Below are 25,236 nucleotides of genomic sequence, written 5' to 3' on the forward strand. Positions count from 1 at the left end.
TTTTCTGTCTTTATGTCTTCCCTATGTTCCACCTCTAGTTACTTTTGTCTCTGTGTTTCATGTTCCCTCTATTCCAGAGTCTGTCATGTTTCCATGTGTCACTGTCTAGTCTGCGTCTTTATAAATTGTCTCGTACTTCCAGTGTCCTATGTCAGTGTTTCTTGCTCTCCTTCCCATGTCTTGTTATGTCAGATCAATCCCAGCCATGTCTCCCTCCTATTGTGTATTCCCCCCTTGTTACCTGGTATGTATATATAGTCTGTGCTGTCCCCTGCCCCTCCCTGTCATCCTTTGTGTTTCTCCTGCTGTATTTCAGCCTCCAAAATAAAGGCTCACGTTTTGTTTATCATTCCACCCTCATCCCTGTTTGCCTGCACTTGGGTCCTCAATTCATTCCTTCCACGCCGTCTGTCCCGCCAGACGTCACAGAATGCCATAATACCAGATATAACATTAGGTAGTAGGTACCCATACCTGTACAATTTCAATATTAGGTTAGTTTCTCAATACCCAATTTGGTACGATGGTTAAAATGAAACGAACAATATGGACTCAAAAGTCTATTTAATGGTGGTGGTTGACCAGTTATTTCAAATATTAATATATTTTGACAGGAAACAAGCTTAAAGCTTGGTTGGATCTTAGATGGTTTAACACTAAAAGAGGAACTGCTGTGTTTTCATAAGTTTCATGCTAAAAGGTATCGTAAGAGTAACGTCTCAGAGCATACCTAATTTATAAAGGGTTGTTCTAGCCTTATGGACAGCTTAAAGCAGTTTACACTACAAGCCACATCTACAGCACAATCACACACCTATGGCACATTAAGAGCAACTTTGGGGGTTCAAAATTGTGCCAAAGACAAACTGACCGAAGGAGCTGGTGATCAAATCAGTGACCAACTTGCTCTACCTCAAAAATCACAGCCGTCACTACACCGCAGTAGAGTGTCAAACATGACGTGAAGTTTTCATTTGACTGCTTAGGCCTTTTTATCACTTTGTATTACCCCATTGTTGTGGTTTAAAAGTCCTCAGCTTTGTTTTTTGGCTCACCATTTTCATCCAGGTTGCTTCCAGCCACAGCAGATGGGTTTTCAGTGAAAAAGTCCAATAGATCACCTGCATGCTATCACCTGCCCTGCACGAAATTAGAGACAGACAGATACAATTAGACACTAGCTGTTGAAATTAATGGAGCATCCACCAGAGCCAAGTTCCCTCATGAGTTGGTAGAGAGTAACACATAAAAGAAGAGAAAATAATGGATTTTGATTCATGCAAGTGCTTAAAAACATGTCAAGAAAAAGAAAATATTTTATTTTGTTTTTGACATTGTGTCACCTTATTGAATTTCCCTTCCTTTTTCCATCGATATTTATGTCTAGCCATATAATGGGCAAAGTTTACAAGTGTGTAGGTTGCAGGCAAGGCATACAGATTCTAGCACTGCTAGAATATGACATAACCTTTGTGTCAATACCAAATTAAAATAGTTAAATCTGTCCATGTGCAAATTGCATTGCACTGATGGTACTGATAAGCTACTATATCCTCCAAGCATTTTTTGTAAATCTACACTGAGCATAAAACTATAATTAACAGGTAAGAATTCATACACCTGCAGGCAATTATGAGTTGTGCTTATGTGTGAAGTTTTTAATATCCTGTGAAATAAATATACCATGCATACATGATAACAAAAACCCTTAAGTATTTTCTTTTTTTTTTCTTTGGCAGTTTATTTTAAAGCTATGCAAAAATTCTGCTAAACTGTTTAGAATATAGCTGCTCCCATCAACATTCAATTGGGCCTTTAAAGACTAGGAGCATCCTCTTATCGTAAATAGAAAATCTGTTAGCAGAAAATCCATTAGAAAGGAAGAGCTTTTGACATAGCCAAAAACTGATGAGCTTGACAAAAACAGAGCTGAGTGCAAATGAAGCAGAAAAAGTGTCTGTGGAAAGTTTATCTTGGTGCTTAGAAACATCTTATGGTAAATTAAAAAAGGGCTATTCCTTAAAAAAACAAAACAACCCCCCCCCCCCCCCCAAAAAAAAAAAAACCAAACAAACAAAAAAACAGGCAGCTGATTTGCTTTCCTTCACAATATTTGTCCCTTCCAAGCAGTCAGAGTGTGAAGTGACACCAGAGAAATAAGCAAGTTTTGAAATATGAAATATAACTTTGCATTATAAAGCAAATATATATAGAGGCAGAGATAAATTCAGACATAAATGAGTGCAAGCACACAGCAACACATATGGTAAATGCACATTCAAATGATTTTTCCGCTCCCTGCAGGCAAGTCATTGTCACCCAACAGAGAATCTTGGGAAATAATCATTTGAGTCATCCCTTCACCTCAGGAGTCAAGGAGTCCTCATTGTAGCATCAATACACATCCAGCTTTTACACGCTGATTTTTTAATGTGTATCCTGTTTGAATAACACTTACTTATTACAAATATGTGTAATCATCATCATTAAGACATCCTCTAATTTAAACGGTCCTTTTGTTTTTCAGCCTGTTTTAGCTCATTTTTCTGCTTTTATGGTACATTTGCTGTATAGTTTAGGAGTCATTAACCTCATTTCAAGGAGCAGTTTCCAACAGCAAGCAGCTGTTCTAAAAGCTCGCGCTACAATTTGAAATGTTGATTAGTGTATGATGACTATGAAAATGGATTTGTCATATCGGTTTTAGAATGATAGCTTCATCATGTGCTGTCTATGTGTCAACCTATGTGGCAAAGATGCCAGTCCATGCTGTATTTTATCCCAGGGATGTGGAGATTATGTGGATTGCACCTGCTAAATTATATATACATATATTTCTATTTCTATTTCCTTCTTTTCTACTCTTTCTCTCTGACTTTTTCTGCCTAATGGTTAAAAATGACATTTAAACTTTAGTTTCATTGGATTTATTTCTATTCCTGAGCACCAAAGCTGGATGACATCTGATTGGCATGCAACCCTGGATAAGAGGAGGGCTGACTGAATAATGTAATCCATGCAGATGTACTTCTTCTATCACACAGCTGGGCTGAATGAGATGTAAAGGTGTTTTATATCAGTCAGCTTGTCTTTGGGTTACATATGAATCAAAGTGAACCATAAAAATATAAATGTAGCTTTATGGCTACACTTATACCTATCTGTAGTGGGTTTTTTAGACTGCTACATGGGGGTTTCGCCCGTGCAGTGCTTGGTCAGCAGCTTGTCTCACAAAAGATCAAATCATCATTTATGTATTTATTTTATAAAAGATAAAAATCCTTGTTTTAATGTAGATCCGTTGAGCCAATGCATCTTAGCTACCAGTGATTATAGATCGCAACAGATCAAAAAACAAATAGAGATGCTATTCCACCTGTGCCACATGAATAGAGGGTGAACAGTTAGAGTGTAACAGTTTTTCTGGTGGAACACAATATTCATTCAGTTCTTTTCTGTTTCACCATCCGTAGCTCCCTCTAAAAGTATTTTTCATTATATTCCATTCAGTCTTAGAAGCAACGCACAAAGTCTGGCAGCTGTGCATTTTGATTGCTCCTAAGTATGGATATGATACAAACTTTATCAAGTTCATCCCAGTATTATGTGCGCTTTGCTTCCTTCCTACGGAGGCAATTGATCTGAGCTCTACTTACAGCTTCCAGGAATTTGCTGACAGTTGTTAAAATTATTGCCTGCGGGTGCAAGGAAAAAAGGAATGTATTCCTTCAAATTAATGCATGCATTGTTCACTTGACAATGATGGATTATAAGTCTAGATTGATGAGGATGTCTGACAATGGAATATTCAATAAAGCTGCTCAGTGAAATGGATTCTTTTCCCCGAGTAATCCTGCAAGTGTTTTCTTTTTAAGGGACCTCTTGTAACCCAAATTTTTATGAAAGAACTCTTGCATCATTAACTCTAATTTCTTTAAATCCACTGAAGACTTTTAAGTATATGAAACAAACAAAAAAAAAACATTAAAATTAAAATATGAAAACCTTGTCAGGTTGAGCCAAAAGACAGCTAAGAAGATTTTCTAATAGTAATCTTGCAAGTTTTTTTGAAAGACCTTGGAGAGAAAACATGTTTCTAATATTAATGATCATGAAATTATATTCACTCCACTGAAAAAACATGAAGCACAAATGACTACCAGCAAGCTATTTGCATGTTGTTGACTACTCCCAACTCAACTTCCAATTAAGTGGGCAGTGGTACATGTGTGCCTAATGACTTTAAAGTTCTGATGCTGGCCTATAAAGCTCTGAATGGTTTAGGACCAAAATACATCAGTGACCTCCTGACCCAGTATGAACCATCCAGATCCCTCAGGTCATCTGGATCCAGTCTTTTATCAGTTCCCAGAGTCAGAACCAGACACAGAGAAGCTGCATTCAGCTTTTATGCTCCTTATATCTGGAACAAACTCCCAGAAAGCCTCAGATCAGCTGAAACACTCAGTTTATTTAAATCCAGGTTGAAGACTCACCTGTTCTCAGCTGCATTTGAATAAAGCACCAAATCCACACTTTAAGCTTAAATTTCAAAACTTACATTTAACTACTGATTTTATCTACTGTTCTGATTTTATCTGTTTTGATTTTATATACTGTTGTTTGTTTGTTAATTAGTTAGTTAGTTTATTTGCTTGTTTTAATCAATTTTAAATCATGCTTTTTATTTGTTCTTGTTTCTAATGTCTCTGTAAAGCACTTTGAATCACCTTGTTGTTGAATTGTGCTATACAAATAAACTTGCCTTGCCTTGCCTTGCCTAATGTGGGCAGGAAAGGTAGTTCTGCTTTGCATTTTACTTAGTAAAGTTTCCCCTACCTGCTAACCGGTCATCCTTGATCCCTGATCCTGGTTCTGCCAGAGGTTTCTTCCTCTTAAAAGGGGATTTTTCCAAGTGCTTGCTCATAAGGGGTTTTCTCTGTATTATTGTGGAGACTTTAATCTACAGTATAAAGCACCTTGAGGCAACTGTTGTTGTGATTTGGCTCTATATAATTAAAACTGAATTGAGCTGAATTGAATTTATCACCCACTGGGATAAAAGCTGATTTCATGTGGTGCTGTGTTTAGAGCAGAGTGCAGCTTTTTATATATATATATATATATATATATATATATAAATATGTCACATGGAAAATCTTGCCATTTTTTCAATCTAGAATAACAGTTGCAGTGTTACTTACATTTATTTTTTTACCAAAGTTCACTCTTAAAAAAGCTGAGTCTCACACGATGTCTGTGGCAATTTAAAGCGGCTTGCTGGAGGGTTTAGTTTTTGTTTCTTCCTTTGACCAGACAGGAGTGTGTCAGCAGCAGACTCTGCATTTTTACTAAAACTCTTAACAGCTTATGTTACAACCCTCCAGAAAAATAATCACATAGGAATCCTGACTTCCAGTGTGGGGCAGCAAGGGCAAGCACCTGATTCAAACGTGCAGGTGACCAATTCTGTGCCTAGCAGAAGGGATAAGGCCTCTGGCTCTCAGCAATGCACCATTCTACTCTAGATCTGTTTAGGCAGCACTTGGCAGGCTAATCATGTTGGCATTTGAAAACAAGGGTTCACATCAGCGGCCATCTTTGAACTAAAGGGAGGGAGTTTGCTAAGGACTTTTTCAAATGGGAAAACTGCCATCCCTATTTTTCATATCGTGCCCAATAAAATACCAAAAAGCTAAAGCCATCTGTGGTGTCAACATTGCTTGCACTCAGCATGGAGGCTAACTAAAATTGATTTGCAATTCCAATGAGTACTGTCTTTGGCCAGAAATGTTTTTAATTCCATCTAGAATAATATGAAAAGAAAATCCATGAGTGTAGGATGCAAACAACAAGTGTTAAAAATCCCCACTATTATGTAAAAATTTAACACAATTTCAAGAAAACATGTAGAAAGAAAAACATTTTCTTGACACTGACAAAGTTTAAGTAATCATATTTCTCTAGTTTCCAGGTAGCTGGGACAAGAAAGTCAGAAACTGTTAGATTATGATCTATAGTGATCTTAGAGAATAATGTTCGCACAGCACACAGAAGGACTGGTGTTTTCTTTAATGAACGAGGCAATGCCATTAGGAAAAAAAGAGACTTATGATTCTCTTCATACAGTTGTGTTGAAAGTGACTTATCTTTTCAAAAGAAAAGAATGGATTGACTGGTGATTGAAAAGCGTAAGCATGAGAGCTCATTGGTAGAGATGTAGATAGCAGTGGTGAGTTACAATCCAGAGTCATTTTGAGGTCAGGCAATCAGTTCAATACATTATGGACGGGGTCAAAGAAGAGATCTAGGGCGTTCTTTTCATACATAGAGCGTGTTCACTTAAGCGGCTCTGGTGAGTAGGCCTATTCCAACATATCTAGGCTTTCACTGGTCCTATGCATGCTGGGAAAGGCTCATGCTGGCAAATTGCTGTAGCATCTTCTATGGAGAATCAAATATGACTCATGCTTTTACTGTGACACTGACACAGAAAATGGTTGGAACATTTATGGGTGTAAGGCACATGTGGGAAAAGGACAAAAAAGATAAAAGGCATGCAGACTGTAGCCAGCAATCACATCTTCAGGTCCACACAATCCAACACACTTTCATAGTTACTGCTTGCGGGAAAAGAAGCAATAATACAAGTATAAATTGTGTAGTAATCTTTATAATACTTTTTAAATGAGTACAATGAGTGATTGACAGCTAAAAGGGGCAAAATAAGAGCGTTTAGAAAAGAACTTTGAGAGATATGGGGGGAAAAAAGAAAATCAAAGAAGGACGCTTAGAGAGAGGTTGGGTCATTGATCAAACAGCCATCAGTTTAATCATTTTTCTGACTTTTTCACCTATTCTATAGACTTCTTCCCTCTCATCATTTTCAGCATACCTAAGCCCACAAACATTCTCTCCTATCTCCTTTTCATCAGGGAATATCATCTAAGTCTAATTGCCAAAACAGTTTCTTTTTTCCATCATAAGCTCTTAGCAGTCTAAATTTAAACAGATTCCAGCAGCAAACAGTTGGTATGTGGCCAAAAACCTTTGGTAGCACTAAGCTGTAGATACAAAAAAAAGTTGAGGGATTTGTTCAGTTTTCGAGATGAAACGTTTCAGATTTGATGCCAGCAACATGCAGAACTGTGTCTGTTTTTAATGCCTTTAAAGATCACAGCCACAGGCTACTGGTTTTTTGAGCATATCCCTTGTATACAGATGTGTGAAAATACATAATATACTGCAGCTGTTGCAGTTCACAAACTACTTGCTATTTTAGAGGCACCATTGCTAAATTGTTTGACAACTTATTGATTTTTTATTTTATTCATTTTTCTATTTTTTCCATTAGTATTACACTAATGCTGTCCTTTTTTGTCACAGACTTTTATAATAAGCATTTTCTTTTAAGTTGTAATGTTTAATATGCTGTCTTCATACCATTTTCATATACGATTTATTGCATTCTGTGTTTACATTTATTTTAGGAGGAAAATAACAGTGCCTAACTGAAAGTTATAATAATGAATTTGTTCTTATAGCCCTGTGCCCTGTGTGATCCCACCTCTCTCCCTGTGGTAGATGGGATATGGATCCAGATCCTTGCAACCCAGAATTGGAAAAGCAGAGAAACTAGCTGGACGGATGATGGATAGATGGATAGATGTTTTCTGTTATGCTGATATTATCTATATCTAGTTGATAGCTTTTGTGTTTTGCTTTTCCACAACCGTCTGGATGATTAAAAGAAGGTACTGTGTGGATTTTTCTTCCCTTCTTTTTTGTGTGCATTTTGTTATTTTGCTCTTACACTAGCAGCATTATTTGTGTTTTTGTCACAGACCTGAGCGGAATGAAATGAAGTCGGTTGAGCATGAGCAGAGGCCTCCCGTAAATAATACAAATAAATTGATAACAACAAAAAGGTTACTTGTAAGTAAGATACATAGAGCGAAACAAGAGTGATGGAATATTTGTTAGGGCAGTACATTTGGTTTATACTGTGAATTGAACTGCAATTCTAACTTTAGTATAAATGGATACAAAACCTCTCATAATGACTTCAATTTAAAACACCAGCACTTTTCAGCAAACAAGCATTTAACACGGGAGCTCTGATGAAGTAATTTTCTGCATCGTTTGAGACAGAATAAATCACTGAGTGGAAGTTGTTGAGTTGCTGATGAGGACTGAGTCAAAACTGCAGCTCACCAACTATCATCGGGCTCATCTCACTTTCTGATTTGATCAAACTCTCTGTCAGCTGTTGTTGTTACTTTAAACACTTCTGATAGTCCCTTATATGTTAAGAGTATTAGTTGAATACTCTGACTTTATTAGGGCTTCTTAATTATTTTTTTATCAATAATTGTTTGCTGGCAAAAGAAACAAGTGCTGACATGTTTCAGACAGATGGGAGCAGATTCTAAAATTTCTTGATTAAAAACAGCATTGACAGACATTCTTCCCTGATTGCTCAATTTTTGAGGAGCAGATGGATGCAATAGAAGCCATAGCTCACTGTAGCTCTCACATAAAAATCATTTCAAAGGTAATTTTTTTACTCAGCAACCCAGTGAATCTAAAATTAGCATTTCTAACTTTTTGAACAATATTTTCCATAATATTAGATTGGTATTGTACACGTCTGCAAACCACAGATAAAAATCTTTGTCTTTTTCTCCACCTCAATGAATGAATGAATGGAAATCTTATTGATGATTCTCGTGTTTGGTTTGGCAAAGATTTTATGCCAGATGCCTTTCCTGATGCTAGCCCATCTATCTGGGCTTACAGCACTAGGAATACACTGGCGTGTGTTTGGTGGTGGTTGGTGTTTTTAATGAGTAAAGGAAAGCAGGGGTTCATTTTATATTGGAGTAATTCACTTTACGCTGAATTTCTTGTGCCAGCCGTATCTACTTATCTTCAAATCAAAGTCAGAGATTTGGTGGATTATATGTAACAGGAACCTAAACAACAGCAAAACAACAAAGGAATGTAGTCGCTACCATTAAAACAAAGCTACCAAATCTATCACACCCATGTACTGCACGCACCCTTTTTAAAAAAGTTTCATACACACATCTGTTGAATTACACTGTGTATCAAAAGGTCATGGCATGCTATATAGGAATAAAAAAACATGATGAAAGTTAAGTAAAAGGAAGCAGTGTCAGAAACCTGAGCAATATAACAATGAGGAGAATTTGCTCTGTTCCAACAGAATGGGACCTCTAGATCAGAACTGTACTCATTTATTTGTTTTTTCTTGTGGCACTTTGACCTACAACTTGCTGCACTAAATGGAAACAACGCACATAGAGTCACATTGTTTACATTATTAACCTCCTAAGACCCGAACTCTTCCACGAAATGCATTTTTAATTTCTCTTTGATATTTGGGCTGATTGGGGCCCAATAAATATAAAATCAAAGAATTACTAGATTTTTTTTAACCTTATTTTTGTTTTTAAGAAAAATAAGAGCCACATATAAGGATATCCGTTTAAAATTTTGATAGAATAGTAGCAGTATAATGTCCTCGTGAGTGGATATCGGGCCCATGTAGAGCAAAATTGAGTATTGTAGTATAAATAACCCAAAATGTGATGTCCACATATGTGGACACCAGGTCCTAGGAGGTTAACACACATAAGTAGTGTTAGTTAAAAAATAAAGATTCATTCGGAAGACTTTTATATCGTAGAGAGACATTAACTTGAGTAGACTATATAAATAATGTAGGTCCTATGATGTTCACTCTTGCATATTAAATGTAACCTACTCTGTTCAGAGGGCTCCACAGAGTGATCAGTGCCATTGGTTGGGTTATGTCCTTGGAAAGAACAAAGTGTCAGACATGTTATAAGGACAAGCCATCAAAGATCCTGACTAGAAATCCATGGGATTTGTTTTTGTTTTTTACAATTTTTTTGTATAATGACACAGAATAATGCAAGGGATTTAAATATTTTCAGCATTAGGTTGAGTGTGTGTATATGTGTGAGAGGGGTGCTGATGATTACAAACATATGTTTTCAACATTGAAATAAAAGAGCTCTCTCTCTCTCAGTCTCTCTCTCTCTCTCTCTGTTAAACCATATTGCAAATATGGCTGCAGAGTGGCAAATCTTCCTTTTAGAAGGACTTCTAGAAGTTTAAAGGCTATTTTGTCAGATACAACCTATTTCATTGCATCAGTGTTCAGGTAATGGAGATTATTAACAATCTGGATTACTGACAATCTGGGTAGGAAGTATGACTTGGTGGTTTGATAGGGTTGCCAAAGCAGATCACCTGACTTCATCTCACCCTATCTCTAGCATCCTCCTCTGCTGCACCAACCCTCTGAATGGCCTCTTTCCCTACATCCTTGAATCTCTCATTCACACACATGTATTCTGTCTTTGTTTCTACTGACTTTCAATCCTCTTCTCTCTAAGGCATGCCTCCACCTGCCCAGGCTTGCTTCAACTGCTCCTTACTCTCATTGCATATTACAAAGTCGTCTATGAATATCATAGTCCATGTTGATTCCTGCCTGACCTCATCTGTCAGCATGTCCAGCACCACTGCAGACAAGAAGGGACTCAGAGCCAAGCCCTGATCTAATCCTAACTCCACCTGAAACCCATCTGTCATTTCTACCCTAACCCACTGTCCTGTTACATGTTCTGCACATACTTCTCTGACACTCCAGACTTCCTCATGCTGTACCATAGCTCCTCTCTTGGTATCCTATGTCACGTTTCTGCTAGATCTAGAAAGACACAGCGCAACTCCTTTTAACCCCTCTACTTCTTCATCAATACTTTCATAGCAAACATCAGATCTGTAGTGCTCTTGATCAGCATGAAGCCATGCTACTGCTCACTGATAATCACTTCGGTTCACCTAGCTTCAACAATTCTTTCCAAAGGCTGGTGTGGCACATCAGCTTTATACATCTGTAGTTACTTCAGATTCAATTTAATTCAATTCAATTCAATTTATATAGCGCCAAATCACAACATAAGTCGCCTCAAGGCGCTTCATAGATACAGAGAAAAAAAACCAACAATCATATGACCCCCTATGAGCAAGCACTTTGGCAACAGTGGGAAGGAAAAACTCCCTTTTAACAGGAAGAAACCTCCGGCAGAACCAGGCTCAGGGAGGGGCGGCCATCTGCTGTGACCGGTTGGGGTGAGAGAAGGAAGACAGGATAAAAGACATGCTGTGGAAGAGAGACAGAGGTTAATAACAGATATGATTCAATGCAGAGAGGTCTGTTAATAAATAGTGAGTGAGAAAGGTGACTGGAAAGGGAAAACTCAATGCATCATGGGAATCCCCCGGCAGCCTATGTCTATTGCAGCATAACTAAGGGAGGATTCAGGGTCACCTGGTCCAGCCCTAACTATATGCTTTAGCAAAAAGGAAAGTTTTAAGCCTAATCTTAAAAGTAGAGATAGTGTCTGTCTCCTGAATCCAAACTGGAAGCTGGTTCCACAGAAGAGGGGCCTGAAAACTGAAGGCTCTCCCTCCCATTCTACTTTTAAATACTCTAGGAACAACAAGTAGGCCTGCAGAGCAAGAGCGAGGTGCTCTAATAGGGTGATATGGTACTAGAAGATCTGCACATCATCCTTGTTCTTGAAAACATTTCTCAGGCATCCTCTAACTTCAAGTCCACTGCCCTCCGCTCTAAACATCTCCATACCTCAACAGGTACCTCATCTTGACCAACTGCTTTTCCACTCTTCATCTTCTTCATAGTTGATCTCACTTCCTCCTTACTAACCCTTTGCACTTTCTGATTGACTAACTCTCTTCTACTCATCCTTCTTTTTATCTCATTTTATCTAAATAGCTAATTTTCCATCATCTCAACACTCTCTCTTTACTTGTTAGCACATTTCCAATTCTGTCCTTAATCACCTAACCCGCTGCACATTCTTTCCAGCTTGATCTCCCTTCCTAGCTAATTGTTCTAAGTCATTTTCTTCATCTAGAAGAACTACAGCACTTTCCCAGTCATCTGGTAAGTTCTTCCCTATTACCCAGAGCAGGTCTTGACTCCTTCCTTAACTGTGGGAAACATTCTTCCTATGTCCACCATTTAATTGTTATCTTTAGCATGAATTGCTTTTTCTTGTTGATTTCCAAATTTATCCTACAGACTACCATCTGAAGTTAGGCCCCAGTCACACAGGCCTAGAAACTGGTTGGTGACCAGTTGGTAGGAAAAGTAGGTATTACCCAGCTAGCTGCAGGCAGTTGCTGGAGATTGATGGTAGTCACTGTAAAATCGATTTTTAAAGCCTAAGTCATCCATGTCTACAGATTGGGCACCAATAACCAAGGAAAAAAATGTATTCCTCAACCACTTGGCGAGTGGCGTCTGGAGGTTTCTTGCTGTAAGAAGGTGAAAATGGTAAAAAAAATATGCTGCTGTTCCATTTGATTCAGTAACAGATTGCCATCATCACCTGTACTTTGCATGTAACATGCTGATTTGTGTCCACAGACGTCTCACCTTTTAACTTTGCTAGGTAGTGAAATTGACTGGAAACAAAACATGTTATTTTTGGTGGTAAGGCACAATGTTAATTTGATGAATGTTCCCTCTTTTTAGTGTGTGGTGCACTTTACAATGTTCACACGCAGACAAAATGAGTGAAACTTATGAACTTGTTGGAAAAGTCACAGATTTCAAGTTGATAAGGGGTAATATTTTGCAATAATGCAGCTCTCAGACTAGTGCACGCCACCTGAGCTGTCAGATTTATCGTTTTAAGAGTCTGTCTTTATATCAAAAAGATATTGAAACTGTACTTCAACTGATAGTACTTTCAAACAGTCATCAAATCTGTTATTTCAGTTAGCAGACTACTCACACCCTGTTACTGCTTAAATTTGACCTGCTAATTTGTTCATGGTTGAATGTTGGTCACTACTCCTTAAATTGGTGCATTGTTAGTAGGTCAACTACACAACTTTTCACTTCTATTGGCATATTTTCCTTATTACAACCAGTGTTGGTCAAGTTACTTGAAAAAAGTAATCAGTAACTAATTACTGATTACTTCCCCAAAAAAGTAATCCCGTTACTTTACTGATTACTTATTTTCAAAAGTAATTAATTACTTAGTTACTTTTTAAAAACACGATTTACAACCTGAATAGGTGATAAAGCGATAGATCTTTCAGCCCAATTCTACTTTTTCTACTTAATCCATCATACAAAATGTAATCAAATGGAAAAGTCTCTTTTTTTAACTTGTTTTATCAGTTTTAATCTTTTAACTTTATGCATCAAGCAAAAATTTAATTATATGCAACATTCTCTGACTTGAATAAATTAGTTTAACATTTAAACATATTTTCTGCACATTCCAGCACATAAAATAAAATATGTTTTGTGTTTACACTCACTCTTTCAAATAGATGCAAGTAAAACACAGCAGAAAATAAATAAAGTCAAAGACTCAGCGGTCCTGTTGCTCTATTTTCACCTGTAAAGCAGGACTGCGGTAGACGGAGGTTTACGCTGGTGCAGGTGTGCCGCGGTCAATGGAAGAATCCGCGAGCTTCTCTGTGAATTTCCCATTACATCATAGCGCACTCGGTGCTTGCTTGGAGGTTTAGGGTTTTTTTTCACTGTAAAAAGAAGTTTTCTTCCCACGCACAACGGACGCTAATGTTTTTGTCACTTTTTATGGAATCAAACTCAAAGTAAGGTCAGTACTTCCACGCTTTAAACGCTGCACGCTCATATTCTCTCCCACAATCGATATGTGATCCATTGTTGATCTGCACACAGCTGTTGTCACGAACGGCGCACTCGCTTACGTCACTGTCGTGAGACATTCTCGCAAAAAATCACAGTTTTAGTAACGCAGTAACGCAGCGTTCCTACGGGAAAGTAACGGTAATCTAATTACCGTTTTTGCAATAGTAATCCCTTACTTTACTCGTTACTTGAAAAAAGTAATCAGATTACAGTAACGCAGTAACGCGTTACTGCCCATCTCTGATTACAACATCATGCTAATTTAACCTGATTAGTAAATCTGGCTCTATGGGAGTGCAACATGTAGTATGTAGGGGTTAGTTGATGAGAAGTCCGGGATCTTTAAGAAGCCTGTCCAGTGGTGGTTTTAGCAAGATAAACCAGTCTATGCTATGGTTTTTCTTTCTTCTAATTTTATGCATTTTGTCACACTAGTCATGAGCTATCTCTTTATTGGCCAGCTGCTGCTGAGAATGGTTATAGGCACAGTAGTCCTTTTTAGTGACCCCTCTATTCTGACCTAGATGCAAGGTCACAAAATATATTCCGTGTGGTCTCTACCAAAACAGGGTCAGGATAGGTAGTGGATGCAGGCTTTGTGTGCAGAATACAGCCAACAAACAGAGAGAGCGATAGTCCCTCTTGTCAGCAAACAACCCCAGAAATTGTGGACTGCATCACGATATACAACCCTCCTGGAAAGACTATATATGTTGAGATAAAAAGAACGACTTTTGTTCCTTTGTTTAATTATTTATTTTAATTGTATTTTTAAAATGATATTTTTACTAGGACTAATAATATGTTTGTTACCCACATGCAATAAAAATTTAGATAACTCACAAATTTACATACCCTTGTTTTGAACTTGCTTTTTTGGAAATATATTATCAATCTGGGTTTATGGTATACAGAGACCACATATTGTCTGGATAAACTTGAAACAAATCTACAGTTGCTTTAATGTTTAAACTTGGCAAGACTCACTTAAATGTAGATGAAAAGCCCGTTTTGGACAGCCTTTTTAAATTAAGGTTAATTCTGCACTTGTGATCCTTTTCTTGGCATGAAAGTGGTGAGCATAGACTCATGGGAGAAAATGATTTTCCTCATCCTGCTAAACTATCTTGTCTCTACTTGAGAAAATAAAAACATAAAGGATTTATGATGAGAAACCTCAGATGACATGTGGTTGGTTTGTTTGATCTGTTGTACCAAGTGTGAAATAAATAAATAAATGAAATGACATGCCTGTGTGTAGATTCAAGAAAAAACCTTGTTAACCCTTGAAACACCATCATTCTAAGTCACAGCTGCATACAAACAGAATTTGACTGCACTAAACAATCAAATGTCTCTTGCCTTTATTGAATCAGTCTTGTTCAACTGGAAAAGGAGAGCTTCTATGCTAATCAAATCTCCAAAAGCTACTTGGAGTTAATTGTTCCAATAGACGAGATGAGATTGGAAGTGTGGGTTGTAGGGTGCCCCTCCCTCCTGATAAAGGCATAAAAAGTCTGATTACTGACAAAGTTTTCTCTTGTCAACAAAGATCAGGAACCTTTCCTTGATCTTGAGAATTAGAAGATGCATCATAGCTTTGTTAAAAGGCTACAGTCACATTCCCAAATTCTGCTATGAGACAAACTCTACAAATGGATGAAATTCAGGACAGTTAGAGCTCTCTGTGGGAGTGGGCATCCTGCAAAGATCACACCAAGGACACACTGTATAACCTTGAAAGAGATGGAAAAACAACCCAAAGGCAGCAAAAAAAAAAACACCTGCAAATAAATATCTACACAGTTCATGTGTAGATATTTCAAACACAAATGGTCTGAAATATGGTTTTGCATTATTTACTTGCACATTTTTCATACATGCTAACATGTTTAATTATTTGACTAGAAAGTTTCTATTGTAGTGTGATATACGGTAGTTATGTCTTAATGATTTGGCAGTATTATTGAAAAGCTTAGGAATCTGGGCATTCATACACTGAAGGGTTACATCCCAGTTTTTGTATTTTGAATATTTTGAACATTTGTTTAGGACCGTACTTGTGAGAAATGTTCCTGCAGAACTCTTCATACTGAAGTGATAGCAAAACAATTTTGTTGTAAATGCCTTTTTCTCAGGTGTGGCAGAAAAGAAGTAATTTGTGAAATGTCTATCTATACTCAAAGTGTTGTAAATCTTTTGTAAACTACACATTACCCAAGTTCTCCGGTGGGTTGTATCAGTAACATGACATGATGTGTCACATTTACTGGCGGCCAATTAAAATGTCAGGTTGTCGCAGCTTTGACGTTTTAAAAAAAGGGACTGGTTTTTCAGAAAGTCACCAAAAACCTGCAAAATATTTTAATGGAAACAGCTGTCATTGGGAAGTAACTTTCCACCACCTCAACAGACCTGAGCAGAGATCTAATCACTCAGAATTACTGAAAATACCTGTGTGGGGGTGCAGTGCCCATTAGTACTGGAAGTCACTTTCTCAACTCAAGGCACAGTTCACTTTGTAAAGTGCATGCCACACTTTTTTTGATAGTTAGCTTAAACATTTAAAAGTGTGCTAGAAACTCAAAATCAATATTCAGACAGGCAATTTAAAATTTTGCCTAAGAGTTCAGGGGCTCTGCGCTTTGGTCTGCCATATTTTGACCCATTAGACAAGTTATTAAGAATATATAGGTATATATTTTGTCATGATTGCTGCACTATTTGTAGTTTTCATTTCAAAATGCTGTGGCAGATTCTAACTTCATAGTGTATGGGCTGATGTACTGTTATTATAAGATTTAAATCAATAAATGTGCAACTTTTTAAAATTGTGGTGTAGCTTTTTTATGTAACACGAGTTTACTCAAGTTTGTGAAAAGTTGAACTCCATCAGTAACCACAACCTACAGCTACAGTTTCTATGCTAATGTCAGCTGAAGGTGCTATAAATGTGTTTTTGTTCAAGTGTGGCGCTCTGCTGCTTTAGGAATTCACTTCTGTTTCCCTCTCTGCAAGTCTCCTGACAACAGAGTCCATTAGTACGACATGGCTGGTTGAGAGAGCCATGTCCAGATATTATGCAAAATGGCCAAATGGTTGATGTGATTACAGCAGTATAATGAAGGGCTTATCCATCTTGCGGCTTGAAGTTACTAGCATCCCACAGACTAGACATCTCGCAGAATTAAAATCTGAAATAAATTGCTTTCAAGCTGGGAACCAATCAGTCAGTCTGCTGACTTAGCTAGTAGTGGCAATGGGTACTTTTTCTGTGCTTCCAGTGTAGCCAGTAGCTATCTGTGTCAAGATTTTCAGTTTTCTCTGCGGGTCATTGTAAACTCACTCTTTTCCTCTCCTCACTATATGCCTGAATGCAACCATAGCCAAATGAAATTGGTCTATAGAACTTTGACTACCAGCAGATTAGAAATGGAAACCAGAAATCGTCCAGTACCCTTACCAACAGATTCTGCAAATATCAATATAATGACAACAATACACTAAACTTTAGGAATCACCAGTTAAAAAAGTCCAGGTACAGCTTAGTAATAAAAAAATGAAAAGGAAACAGTGGATGAACCATTGATTTCTTGTAAGTACTTTGCAATATCAGAAAGAAAAAACCTTTAGACTAACATCAGTTCATCTATAGGAATTAAAAAGCAAATCCTTCTCCTCACTTACAAGGCTTTGTATAATCAGGCCTCAGCTTATCTTAAAGACTTCATAGTAGACCCTAACAGACCCCAATAGAGCACCATGTTTTCTTACTTGTTGCCCCTAGAATATTTGAAAGTAGAATGGGAGGGAGAGCCTTCAGCTTCCAGGCCTGTTTTCTGCAAAGCCAGCTCCCAGTTTGGACTCAGGAGATAAGCACTCTCAGTTCTTTCAAGATTATGCTTAAAACTTTCATTTTTAATAAAGTTTGTAGTTAGTGCATCATGGAAAGGTCCCAGCAGCCTATTGCAGCTAAAGGAGGTTTCACCTGATCCAGCCCTGAGTGTTTCTTCTTCAATCACCCTTTTTTACTCTCTCTGTGTTTATACTCCTCCACCCATAACCGGTCGCAGCAGATGGCTGCCCCTCCCTGAAGCTGGTCCTGCCAGAGGTTTGTTCCTTTTAAAAGAGATTTTTTCTTTCCCACTGTTGCTCTTGCGCATAAGAGGTCATCTGATTGTTGGTATTTTCTCTTTATTATTGTAAGGTTTTTACCTTACACGGTAAAGCTCTTTGAGGAAACAGCTGTTGAAATTTGGCGCTATATGACTGAAATTGAATTGAATTACTTTGAAAAATGTCATACCTGGAGAAAATATATTAGTTAATATAGTCTGTAATTAGTACATTTACCCTAATTATAACTGAGAGAATAAAATATTAACAAGTAAAACTCTTCCTCAACAAGCAGTTTTACATGGGTTTGTGCTACTGTTTAATTTTTTTTTTTTTTTGTGTCCCGTTTGGATCTATAGCCATCAGAATTGTTGTCTTAAGGCCAAGAAAGATGCCAAGCGGATTTATTTTACCAAGTGGATCATCATGGCCTTGCCATATTGGTCCATTTGATTGACCTTTATTATAATTATGAATTTATTTTATTTTCAGTTGCTACAAACGGGACAGACATGACTGGGGGACAGGACAGGGAGAAAGAATGAAAGAAAGAGAGGGAGAGAAAGAAAACCAAAGGGGAGAAGAGACGGTGAGAAGGGGGGAAAGAAAGAAAAAAAAACCAAACAAAACAAACAAAACACCTGGGTCACCTGTATGGAGAAAAAAAAAAAGAAGAGAAAGCAAACAACAAAGAGCAGCATAATAAAAAAAACGGCACCATCACAATAAACTAGCTAGCAGTAGATATCAGTAGATACTAAATAATAAATGATATTGTGCAGCACGCAAGATAGACAGCGCACAATGTGCTTTAAGGCAGCAGCCAAGAAAGCTGTAGTCCGCGTCTGTGAATACCCGTGTGTACACCTGTGTGCATACCTGTGTGGATCAGCATGCTTGTATTCCAAAGGTTTCTCCATGTAATGATATGCTAGGGAGTGTGGGGAGCCACAGCCCCGTCCTCCAGGGTATGAAGCAGGTATGGAGGAGATCAAAACTCCAGACATCCAGAGGCCCCCAGAACACAAGAGACCAAGGAAGACCAACAGAGGGGCAGCCGCGCCACTGTCCCAGTAAGAGCTGAGGAGAGTCCCAGATGAGGGCTCACTCAGCAGCCGTGGAGCAGAAGCCAGGGGGAGTTGCAGTGACGCGCCCGTGAGCTCCACCGGCAGCCAGCTGTGCCTGAGTGACCGAGCCCCAGGCCGAGAGGCCGGGGGCACCCCACCTCCGAAGTGGCCCGAGCGAGCCCCAGGCTCCAGGCCCCGATAAGCGGCCGCCAAGGAGTGAGCCGGTGTGTACCCGGACGCCCACCCCCAGACACAAAGAACCACCAACGCACCGATGTCTGAGGGAGTCCGCCACTGGCAGGGGAAGTGGTGGTGGGTGGAGATAGGCCTCCAAACCTTGGAGGGCCTGAGATGTCCCCAGAGAGGTGGCGCCTGACACCCAACCTGACATATAGACACAGACATACAGGCACACACAGACACAAACATCCATTCCCACCCTCATGCTGTCATATGCACTTACTCCACACTCAACCAACGTGGAGACAGACATAAAGAGACGCTGTACACACGATCACACTCCCCAAGCGTACTCTACGAACCGGGTCTAGGTACCCTTGCCCCTGGAGGGGGGAACTGCACCCAGACCCAGGTGGTGTTACCCTTTTCCCTGCGGTGGGGAGAGGCAGACCGCCCCGACTCCGTAGCAGCAGGGAGGCCCCACACCCCAGACCGCAGTCGGACGGCCAACTCCTCCTAGCCCCCCTGCTCCAGCAGGCCGCAGAGAATGGGGGTGAGAGAAGACTCCAAACCTCCCTCCACCCGCTCATTGTAGTGTTGATGCATATGTGTTCTAAGGTGCATTTAAAACCCAGGAGGGCTTGGAGCTACCTGCCAGAGAGCAGCAGGTAAGCGCATAGTCCCTCCTGCTAGCCCTCAATGTCTACGTGTATTTAAAATTGAGAGGTGGGCAACGACGCCAGGGGTGAGGTGTACACCCTGATGGTAATTTGGAGTCCGTGTATCGTGCCCACCCCCAAGATCCTATATGTATGTGTAATGAGAGTGTGAGTAATGTGAATGTCTAAGTTGTGGGATAAAATTGAGGCAGAGGCAGCCAGAAGGGGACGGGGGGGGGGGGGGGGGGGTGCTACTGTTTAATTGCGTGGCATTTGAAAAGCCAGACTGAAAGTGTGGGTCTTTAAAGCTTTGCTTAGTATATATGATGTATAATTTTCTGGCCAATTTGTTCTTTTTTGTTTTTCGGATGTGATTTGGAAGGAGCCCGTGCTTTTCTTCTACCCAAACATGTCAGCTGTTGTTGTTTTTCACTGATTTTTTACTGCATCTTGAAGAAGCAAGGGAGCAGCTAATCAGCAAAATCACCTGTTGTCATGACTGTTTGGAAGGAACCCCTGTCATGGTCCTGGGTCATTTTGGCCCAGCGTTTTGTGTTTCCTTGAAGTTCATTTTTGTGCTTTGTGTTTATTCTGATTTTGTATTGGTTTAGGGTTGAACCTGTAGTTTGGTGTGTGTATTCAGCCCTACCTGTGTCTGTCCTTGGTGCTCTGTTCATGTCCCCGTGTTGTGTTGTAAATCAGTCTGTGTGTTCCTGCTTTACTTTGAAGGCTCATGTTCTGGATTTTCTATTCTATTTTGAAGGTCTGTGTCTGTTGTCATTGTGTTCAGCTTGTGTCCTCCGGTCCTCATGTGTATTAGGTTCAGCTGTTCTTCCCTCCTGTGTGTGATTACCTGATTACCTTGTGTGTGTGTATATTTAGTGGGTGTCGGTCTGTGTTCATTGTCGGCTCGTCTGCGTTCTATGGTGTTCCTGTCTCTGCGTCTCTCTGCCCCGCACCCCTTTTGTATGGTCTCAGGTTTGTCATTTAGTTCTCCCAGTTTAGGTTTCTTCAGTTGTTTTGTCATGCCTCACTGCCTGTTTCTGCCATTGTCACTTTGTAAATAAACATCACTCGTATCATCAGTCACTGCTGCATTTTGGGTCCTCCCTTTCCTCCACACCACACGGCTCACTCCGCCAGCCGTGACAACCCCTTTCAGTCCATAGCTCGTTATTGGCCTCCACTGTGCTGTAACAACTGCCAGTGGAGAGCACCAAAACAGTCATTAATTTACAAAAATGCTACATAGTTTCCCTTCAAAGTCTCTTAAATATCCAGTCTGATATTATTATTGTAAAAAATGTATTCACATATTAATACTTCCATCTGTTAACTGCCATAATTTGTTCTTAATGAGTATCATCAGTCATGTACAAGCTTGAATGAGTCACTTTTAAAATGATGGATCCCCTTTTGAATTTACACAAGATGAGAATCATATTGCTGTTTGCTACACCACACAACAAATGAGGACATTTCATAACAAGAACCTTCTCAATACTCATTTCCTTGCAGTACATGTGGGCCTATTGAACATTTGTTGGGCATTTTCAGGAAGGATGAGTGTTTATAAAGATGTTCTTTAATAGCGTCTGAATCGGCACACGCTACGCTCTGCTGTCAGCATGTATGCACTTAAATTGTCGTTACATACTCTTTGGGATAAAACTCTAAACAGATTTCACCCTGTTTATTATATTCAGATGTCACTGACACACTTCACCAACCAATTACAACAAACATCAGCATTTTGAATAAAACTTTGACCTAAATGAAAACACTGAATTTATATACCATATAGTTTTCAGAAAAAAAAACTGCCAAAGAAAGGTGATGGCAAATGATATTACAGAGCACAGTATCTTGCGGCAATTTTCATCTAAACAGAGAAATAATTGAATTTCCCCTTTTCTTTGTGGGATGTGTGATGTCAGTGGCACTTAGAGTCAGTAAAATCAGATGCCAGAGATATATGCTTCACCTGGGGCGTCTTTAGTGATTCCTGTTACATCGTCCCAGTAACACAGGCATTGGAGTAGAAGGCTTGGCTGGTAGATTTATGCTGCTCCTCAGTCCATTAAAGTCTCCTTTTTATGTGTCCATTTGGCACAGCGGCCACTCTGCTCACCTCATTTAGACCGGATGCTGTTAGGACAGTGTGAGGCCCACACTGACTCAGGTAGACAAAGAGGGAGGCGGATGGATGGTATCGCAGTTAGAGAAATCAGCCTTGCACATAAGCAGACATAAGCATGGAAGATGCTGTAGCTGGACTTGGTATTATGCACGTCTTCATGCTGTTGAAAAATACAAGCTGTGTTTATGCATTTATATTATTTTAGTGCATGAATATTTTACAGCTTTGTTTATTTTTCTTGCCTGCTTAACAGTGTGTCATGCATTGCAAGAGTGTGTGCAGCTGCAGTGGAGCCCATATATTTTGATTAATGCTGTAAGAGTCAATTTCACACATGGTAGCAAGAGAAGACTTTTTTAATTTCGTGGACTTGAAGCGACAGAAATCCTGTAATGTAACATCAATAAGCATGCTTGGTTCTACTAAAGTAGCTTCTCAAATGGTTTCCTGCAATTTCCCCTCTCTGATGGAGAAATGAACATTTTTAATGTTCTCAAGAACAAGAATGTTTGTGTTTATCTTTTTAACTTTACTGAAACATGGACAACATCCTTTTGCATGCCATTGACAGGACAGCAAAGAGAAAAACGGGCTTCGTAGTGATGTCCCCATTTCAGAGTCAATCAATAAACTTTATATAAAATATCAATGTTGCTACCCATGTGTTTCTGTCCTCTGTGGTCACTTATCAAGTCAGACGTGACCACATTTAAATGAGTGGGTAAAATTCACAAAGTTTGCAACTAACATAAGAAAGCTTTTTTAGCTGCAACAATAAAGTCTATTGGTGTACTGCACAGATACAGATGCCTGCTAATTAGTAGCAGACAAAAAACTTGTGTGCAGTTTGGAGTGCAAACATCTTTGATGGACTGTCTCATAAAGCAGGAGATATTATTTGTGAGGGAATTCCATTAAATATTACTCCACCAAAGCACACACATGCTAAAGAACTTCAGGTCAAACAAATGAATAAGTATATATATATATATATATATATATATATATATATATATATATATATATATATATATATATATATGTGTGTGTGTGTGTGTGTGTGTGTGTGTGTGTGTGTGTGTGTGTGTGTGTGTGTGTGTATAAATATACACTAGGCTCTGAACTTGTTAAATTCTGAGCTGACACTGAAAAGAATAAATAAATCAAGCGTTGGATGCTCAAATGGCCATCTGAGGAGCTGCACTTAAAGGAATTTACACATTGTCTTTCAGCTGCAGAGGTTTAGTTATCTGCTGTATGAGCATTGTTCAGGCTTTTTGTTTTGTCAGCTCAGTACTTACGGCACCATATTGCTTTGTTTGAATGAACCTTTCCAACACAAAATTTGACTGCACTGTTGACTTGAAAGCCTTCTCGTGCTTGAATAAATCTGATTCATTCAGCTTTGGTTCACTTTGTGTTTTGTTTTTTTCTTGCAGTCAATTACCTTCTCCAACAAATAGACCTACATTGCATTTTTCTACCAACCATGACAAAGGACTTCTCAGTGCCTCCTATTCACACACTCGCACATGCTGATTGGGCCAGCACAGAGCAATTTACGTTTCAGTGTTTTTGCTCACGAACACTTTGATGTGCAGTCAGCAGGAGCTTGGGATCGAACCACCAACTGCCGACCCAGTCCCTACCTTTCATACCTTTAGGAAGCCAGACGGTGTATTTGAGGACATCTGTGCTAAAGGATTCCAATAACAACAACAACAACAACAGGGAAATGCTCTAGCATTTATGTGTTTTTTTTTTCTAGACACAACCTTGGCTGCATTTAAAGTAAAAATTGGTTCTTCTGGTTTTTCACTCATCCTATTCGGCACCAGGATGTAGAATTGTTTAATGGATGGATGGATGCTTTTTCTCTGTAGCTTCTTAATTTATGGTTGATAATGAAGAAAAGCTTTGAGTCGTATCTATAAGTCCTGCCTAGTTCAGCTTTTAGGTTTAAGAATCCTCATTTTATCTGATGTCATGACCTGACCTGATGCCTCCGTGCCGTTCAGCAGGCTCCCCCCTCTACCCTAGTAACAAATCATACAATCTTGTCAAGTCAACACACCTCTCACCACACCTCCAGATGGGACAATCTACTAGGGCTTCACTCTAAAGGCAGACCTCAAGCTGCTTTTTGTACACCACTCTCCTTTTCTTTCCCTCCTTTATTTCACTTTCTCTATCGTATTCTGGTGGTTTTTCAAAATAATTGTCAGCTTTAAACTTTCAATAATTGCAGTCATTATGCATATCTTTGCATCTACGCAGTAAACTGCCATAATCAATCCACATGAAAAGCTATAATCACTGCTGATATCTTTTAAAATGTGAATTTTGCCTCTACAGTTTGTCATTTGCATTTAAATAATAACAGTGACGCAGCTGCGCATTTGCCTCAGCAAGGAAGGTTGGACAAGCAACATCATTATTCTGTGTAAGTGGGATCCTATGGCAGCAAACACATCTTTGAGCTCCTGTGCTACACCCATTAGCCATTCAGTGACAGTTGCTTGTTTGTGCAGAATTTTCCATGCTCAAACAAGTCACGGAGCACACAGGAACAGCTCGAAGTGAAAAGGTGGAACTGCCATCTACAGTATGAATATAACATCTCGGTTTGTAAAGAAGCTATTGCGCACAGACAGTTTCATAAGGGTGAAATGATAGACATCCATAGCATAATTGCTTTTTAGAAGGGCACTTGGCAGTAGTAGTTTGGAAGGAAGGAGGCAGAAGTACAATAATGATGAAATATCAATGAGATGATGAAAAAGTAATCATTCTGCTGGAGAAGCACAGAGCTCAAAAGATCCAAGTGCCAACACTCAGAAATCAATAAGTCTGATCCAATGTGGGACAATTTACACACGACACATCACTCATCACTCCATATTGGAAAGCCCACTGCCAGATTGCCCTTCGGGAGAGATCATCACTGCTTGACAAGAATAATGCAGCACAATGTAGAGAGCCCAAAGTACATAGAAAGCCAACTTTTCATATTCAATTCATTCATGCTCCAAAGAGTGATCTAGCTTGTTTTATGCTTTGATTCATCTGGCCTGATTCTACAGTTGAGATGAATTCAGCCAATCTGCCATTTAACCCAAATTTAATTCACGTCAACAAAAAAGTCATTTATTGTTCCATCTGAAACTGAGAAATAGTACTCGTATGCTCGTTTACGTATTCACAACTTTATTTTTCCCAAAAACATATTTTTTCTTTGCTGAAAGACTTCTTTTTACCCTCACTTCATTTTCAATTGTGTCATCCACTTTTCAA

The sequence above is a fragment of the Mchenga conophoros genome, linkage group LG17 (assembly GCF_057382185.1).
Source record: "Mchenga conophoros isolate Kocher_MC1m ecotype Shallow Benthic linkage group LG17, M_conophoros_male_GT1.1, whole genome shotgun sequence".
Classification (NCBI taxonomy): Eukaryota; Metazoa; Chordata; class Actinopteri; order Cichliformes; family Cichlidae; genus Mchenga; species Mchenga conophoros.